This window comes from Pseudomyrmex gracilis, unplaced genomic scaffold, assembly GCF_002006095.1.
Source record: "Pseudomyrmex gracilis isolate BER0280 unplaced genomic scaffold, ASM200609v1 scaffold_433, whole genome shotgun sequence".
In the NCBI taxonomy this organism is placed as follows: domain Eukaryota; kingdom Metazoa; phylum Arthropoda; class Insecta; order Hymenoptera; family Formicidae; genus Pseudomyrmex; species Pseudomyrmex gracilis.
Window position 1 is genome coordinate 70,478 of NW_018021017.1, and position 6,898 is coordinate 77,375.

The window sequence follows — 6,898 nt, forward strand, 5'->3', positions numbered from 1 at the left end:
AAGTTTTGGAAGGGCTACTCGCGGTGCGTAACCGTCTTGGGTGGCAGCCAGAATTTTCGGAAGGGCTACTCGCGGTGTGTAACCGTCTTGGGTGGCAGCCAAAATTGTGGAAGGGCTACTCGCGGTGTATGACCGTCTCGGGTGGCAGCCGAAGTTTTGGAAGGGCTACTCGCGGTGTGTAACCGTCTTGGGTGGCAGCCGAAATTCTGGAAGGGCTACTCGCGGTGTATGACCGTCTCGGGTGGCAGCCGAAGTTTTTTTTTTACTTTATTTTCTTCCTTAAACCACGCGGTAAACAAAGCTCGATATCTCTGAAAACGCTCGCGAAGCCAATCAATAAAAAAACAATAACATAAATTGTAATCGCATAAAATCATTTAAGTGGAACCCCGGCAGAGAATTTCGCGAGCGGGTAAAAGGGCCCAGCGCTACCGACGCAACGCAAAATTGCGACGAACGGCAGCGCTCGCGCAATACAAAGCGGAGCCGACCAGGCCCATTGACGCCACCTCCCCTCCAACATTAGGAGACGATTCCGGCAGCAAAAACCCCACCGATATACACATAAATCATTCGCACTCACCGACACATTCGCACTCACACTCACCGACACGTTCGCACTCACACTCAACGACACATTCGGTACACACACACACAGACACATATACACACGACGATTCGTGGTGTGAAACTCCCTCCTATTCGCCTGTAACCCCCGATCCTCCCGCAGAAAATCTCGCGGATTTACAATCCGCGCCGACTCTTTCACTTCCCCCTCGCTCTCCTTCCCCCGAACCATCTACATCCAGAATCGAACCCGTAGATAATGAATCCTCCGACTCAACCCGCTCAACCACTCCTCCCCTCGATCCTAAATTTCAACATTTCCTCCGATTAGCCTCCACTTATAAAAAAGCGAATCCGGAAAGAATCCCCTTTGTCCTTGACCCTCTGACTACAGATCCTTCCGAAATCTTCCGGATAATAACCACCACTCCGGCTAGAAAATTAGTTCCAGTCAAGTTTCCCTAGATATAGATGATATCCGCTTAGTTCCCGTCCACCATTTCTATACAATGTTACCTCCAAGTTCCGCAAAAATCCAAGAAATTATAGAAATCGACCTCGAATAATTTCTATCACGAATCGGCGTCTTAAATATGCTACCGATACAATTACACCTGTAAAACCCCGCCGGAGGCCCCTCACACACGTATCGCGTCACGCATACACTCATATATATATGTATTTCCCCTCTCTAGCCTCCGAGCGATGACCCCCCTGTTTAATGTACAATTCGCAATATCACATTCATCTACACGAACACACACCTAAAATTGTAAATCCATAAAATGAATAAATTAATATTATACGTAGCATAATTTCTCCAATTTAATTAAGACGACCTCTCATCATTCCACATCCTCAATTGATCGCACGGTCTCGTCCTTAGTTCGTGNAGTTAATTCTCCAGACTTGAAAAGAGACCAACGAGTGAGTGTTCGCTAGACAGAGTTTGATCGGCGTACGCCGTTGACCTGTCTACGAACATAAGCAAACTCGCTCGACTCCGTTGCAGCGGGATCGCCAACCTGCTGTGCGGAGATAGACAGAGAAACGACAGCTCTCTGTTACTCCACCATAGCCCGACCGTAACCGTGGGCCAGGACGTAACAGTGAAATATTTCATAAATTTTGCAAAATATGCAGTGTTTGTTAGATTTCATCAATTTGATCACGTATTAAAGTAACATAAACTTATATTAAATAAACCTGCTAATGACAGCAAAAACAATTGCTACCTGCGTATTGGAGAAAAAAAGTGACTTATAAATTCTGCAACTAATGCAGTTTTTTGGTCGGATATCAAATTTCAATGACTTGATCACGTATTAAAGTAACATAATCTTAATATATATTAAAGTTAAAAAATAAATGCTGGTGTCAGCATAAATTGCTAACTGCGTAGTAGAAAATAACGATTGCGCAATTGTTACATATGACTCATAAATCCCGCAAACTGTACTTCTGTCGGATATCAGATATCATCGAGTTTGTCACATAAAAAATACGCAGTATGCGCAAAGTTGCAGTTGCAGTTTCTAGCGAGACGAAAAGTTGCAAAATTGCAATTGTTTTAGCGAGAAATAACAAAGACGTAGTATTCACGTTTTTAAATTGTATTCATGATGGAAAATATTATTTACATGCATCATATATAACACTTTTCAAAGCGCATGCCATTAATTCGCAACTTATAATCGCGCTATTGTCGTACACTGCACTCTGATGTATGTAAAATTTTTTTTTAATGTTGTGTAACAATAAGACAACTACAAGAAATATGTTTTCAGCATGTGCCGCGGTATGTAACATTATACGCAGTGCGCGTAAAGTTGCAGAGTTGCAGTTTTTAGCGAAAATGTGCACAGTTGCGGTGTTTTAATTGTTTAGCGCAAAGCAACAAAGCCTATTTTACTATTCACTTTTTTATATTTCCATTTTAGTAACATTGTTTCTATGTATAAATTTCCACGGAATAACTTACAGCAACTAGACTACCGTTTCCGGCAGCGAGGTAACAAGCAGTTGTAGATAGTTAAGAGAGTGATTCTAGTTTTTTTGTGTCAAAGTTAGCCAGTGGTAAGAGTGTGTGTTGTGTGTGAGTGGGTAAAAGAGTAATAGAAAGGAGTGGGTATATAGGTGGAGGTGAGTGTACCGGGGTGAGGGTGTTAGGGAAGGTAAACGAGTGGCAGAGAGCTGGAAGGGTAGGTTGACAAAGGGAAGGAAGGTGGTGAGTAGAAGGTGCAGAGAGTGCAGAAGGGGCAGAGAGTGTAGAACCTTAGGGAATTCCTGGGGACATCTTTAAGGCAGAGAGGGCTTAAGCCTTAGGGTGGTAGCGAGGAGAAAGAATGGCAGAGGGAAGCGGAACAGAGATAGAGAAGAAGGTGAGAAGGATGGAGGGATGGAGGCGAGGGAGGTCGGGTAGCGAGAGCTCGCCAATGGATGTGTGAGTGAAGAGAAAAAGGGATGGTGAGGAGGGAAAGGAGAGTGAGGGGGAATGGTTGTTTGCAAAGAGCAGAAAGACGGTGAAGTCTCCGAGAGGAAAAGTAGAAGAAGGAAAGGAGGGAGATATAGAAGAAGAGAGTGAAGAAGGAAAAAAGGGGATATAGGAGAAGTTAGAGAAGACAAGAAAGGAGATGGGGGATACATGGAAAAGGTGAAAAGAATGAAGATGAAGCTGGAGGATTGGAAGAGGAGGGAAAAGATATTGAAAATAGAGGGAGAAAAAATGAAAGAAAAAATGAGAGAGCTGAAGAAAAGGTTGGAAGAAAAAGAGAGGAGAGAGGAAAGGAAAAAGGAGGGAAAAAGAGAGGTTGAGGTAGGGAAGAAATGGGAAGGAAGATTGAGATTGTTAGAAGAAAATATAGAGAGAAAAGAGAAGCAAGAGAGAAGGAGAAGGATTGGTATAATAAAAGGAAACACAAAGAATGTTATAATAAAAGTTCCAAGGGAAAAAGGTGACTGGAGATGGGGAGTGGAAAAGCTTTTGAAAGAGATAGGAGCGATGTGAAGATAAGTGAAGTGAGGAGGATAAACACAGGAAGGGAGGATAAAGGAGAAATGATGTGGTCAAGGCTGGAGAAAGAGGAGGACAAGAAGCAAGTGTGGAATAAAAAAAAGAGACTAAAGGGGAGAAAAGTTTGGATCGAGGAGGATCTATCGTGGAAAGAGAAAGAGGTAAAAAGGAAATTAGGGGTAATTGCGACGGGGGAGAGGAAGAAAGGGAAAAATGTCTGGGTGAAAAATGATACGATAAAGATGGAGGGGGTTTGGTGGAGATCGGACAAAGAGAAAAGGAACTTGGTTAAAATAGTAAGAAGAGGGGAACAGGGAGAGAAGGGGAAGGAAGCGGGAGAAGGATCGAGTGGGGAGAGAGGAAGGTATGGGTAAGAAAGTTAGAAGGGGAGAAGGGAGAAAGAAATGATGAAAGTAAGGAGGAGGAAAGGAAAGATGAAAGTGTGAAGGTGGTGTTTTGGAATGTGGCTAAGCTTAAGGGAAAAGATAACAGTTTTCGGAGGGGGTTGAAGGGTTGGGACGTGATGATTCTGACGGAAACTTGGGCAGACAAAAAAGGGTGGGCGGAGATTGCTGGGAAACTGCCGAAAAATTTTAGTTGAGAGGTACAGTGGGCGGGTAGGAAAAATAGGAAAGGTAGGGCTATGGGTGGGATGTTGCTGGGAGTAAAAAAGGGGCTGGAGGCAAGAGAGGAGAAGGGATGGGAAGGAAGGAATAGGATAGTAGTGAGAAAAGTGAGGATAGGGGGAGAGTGGTGGAGAATCGTGGGGGTGTATATAAACGGGGGGATAGAGGGAAAATTAGAGGAGTTAAGAGAGTGGATAGAGGGGAAGAATGGAAAAGTGAGGACAATAATGGGGGAGATTTTAATGCGAAAACAGAGGAAAAGGGTGGAGAAATGTGGGGAAAAAGAAAGGTAGAGGAGGAAGGGAGTAGGAGGTCAAAAGATAAGAAAGTGAACGCGGAGGGAAGATTATTGTTGGAGAAGATTGGAGAACTGGGCTGGGTAATATGGAACGGGGACACACAAGGAGACGAGGACGGGGAATGGACATACACGGGTGGAAGAAGGAAGTCAGTGATTGACTATGTGTTAGAAGAAGTAAACACAAAAGAATATGTGGAGAAAATGGAAATAAGAGATCAAGTGGATTCGGATCATCATCCGGTGGTGATCTGGATCAGAAGTGGAAAAAGGGTGAGGATTGGGAATAGAGAAAGGGATAGAAGAAAGGATGGAATAAGAAGAATAATATGGTCGGAGGAAGGAAAAAGACAATGGATGGAGGAGATGTAAAAGAAGATGAGGGATGAGAAAAAGGAGGTTGAAGAGTAATGGGAGAGCATGAAAAAGAGAATAAGAATTGTGTTAGGAGAAAGGGAGGCAAGAAAAGTAGGGAATGGGAAAACGGGGTGGTGGGATGAAGAGTGTAAGGAGGAAAAGAAGAATGTAAGAAGGGAGTTAAGAAAGTGGAGAGAGGGAAGAGGGTGTAAGGAAGAGTATAAGGAAAGAAAAAAGAGTATAAGACGATGTGTAATAAGAAAAGGGAGGAAGAAAACAGAGCTTGGGAGAAGGTGGTAAAAAAAACGAAAACGATGGGGCAGGTGTGGAAAGTGATGAATAGGAAAAGAAGAAGAAAAAGAGAAGGGGGTAGTGGGATTGAGATAGGAGAGTGGGAGAATTATTTCAAGAAGCAGTTGAAGGGGGTGGACTGGAAAGTGGTGAGAGGAGAAAGAGAAAGAGAGAGGAGGGAGAGGAGGATGTAGGAAGGGAGGAAATTATAAGGGAAAATTATAAGATTGGAAAATTGAGGGTAGGAAAAGCACCAGGGGAAGATGGTATACCAGCAGAGGTATGGAAGTTTGGAGGAAGAAATATGCAGGACTGGGTGTGGAATATATGTAAGAGGATTTAGGCAGGAGAGGGATTGATGGATGGAATAAGGGGATAATGGTGCCAGTGCTGAAAAAAGGAGAAGGAAATAAGGTAAAGGAGTATAAGAATGTGACGTTGGTCGGGTCATTGTATAGAGTGTATGCGGAGGTGTTAGCAGAAAGGTTAAGGGAGGAGGTGGAGGAAAAGAATTTGGTTCAGGAGAGCTAGGCGGGGTTCAGGAGGGAAGGGATACAATGGATAACTTACAGCAACTATGTATTATTATACATATGTCTTTTATCATGTGCTGCAGTATGTAACAATATACGTGCGTAAAGTTGCAGAGTTTTAGCAAGAATGTGCAATGTTTTTTCATAAAATATAGTATTTACATGCAGTATATATATTTCCACAAAATAAATTTCTAAATTTTGTGTATTTATTTTTTTATGTTTAGTATATCTAGTTTTATCTTTGAATGTGTTCTTATGTAATATATGTATATTTATAAGGAAATTCGGGAATCGAGGTAGGATCAAAGGTTGCACATTAAAATCTCAAAGTTGTAGTATAAAAGAGACTTTATTCGTTCTATGTCTATATTTCCACGGAATAAATTTACTAACGTTTGTATTTATTTATTTTTAATTTACTCAGTTTGTTTTTTTAAATCTGTTCGTATATATAGTCTAATCTGTAGTATATATAGTTATAAGGACAGTCGGGAATCGGTGTGGGATCAATGGTTGCACAGTAAAAAACTCACAGGTGTAGTATAAAAGAGTATTTATTTGTTCTGATCATATAAAAAACTTTATACAAATTTAACAAAAAAACAAAAAATATACAATATAAAACTATACACATATAAACAAAAAATACAAACTTAAACGTAATAATAGAGATGTGTGTGTGTGTGTGTGTGTGTGTATTTCCTGGCAACGAGAACGTCCCTGTAACAAGACACATATATAATTAATTATGCACTACACAATAGTATATTTTTTATGTGACTAATATACTGAGTACTTTTTCACTTATTGTGGTTCCGGAGATGGAGGAGAAGTGTTGTTGAACATGTGAATCTCCCCAAGTGCAGTGGTAAGTTGTTCTTGAATCTCCTCCACATGTTGTAACTCCATTTGCATGACATCCCTAATGATATTGTTGGCTATAATTCTGAAACAGAAAAATATAATGTATACTTTCTAAAAAAAACTAGTTAACCGTACATGATAGTTGTATAAAGAGTTAAAAATATTATTGATGTACTTACAAGTTGTGGGGAAAATGACTGCCAGTTCACTCAAATTTCTACTCCGGGGGTGCGCCACCGTGTCGTGGTGGAGGGGCGAGTTCCGTTTGACCACAGTACGATTCGACACCGCTCGATTCGACACAGATTTATTCGACACCAAATTATTCGACACCGTACGATTCGAC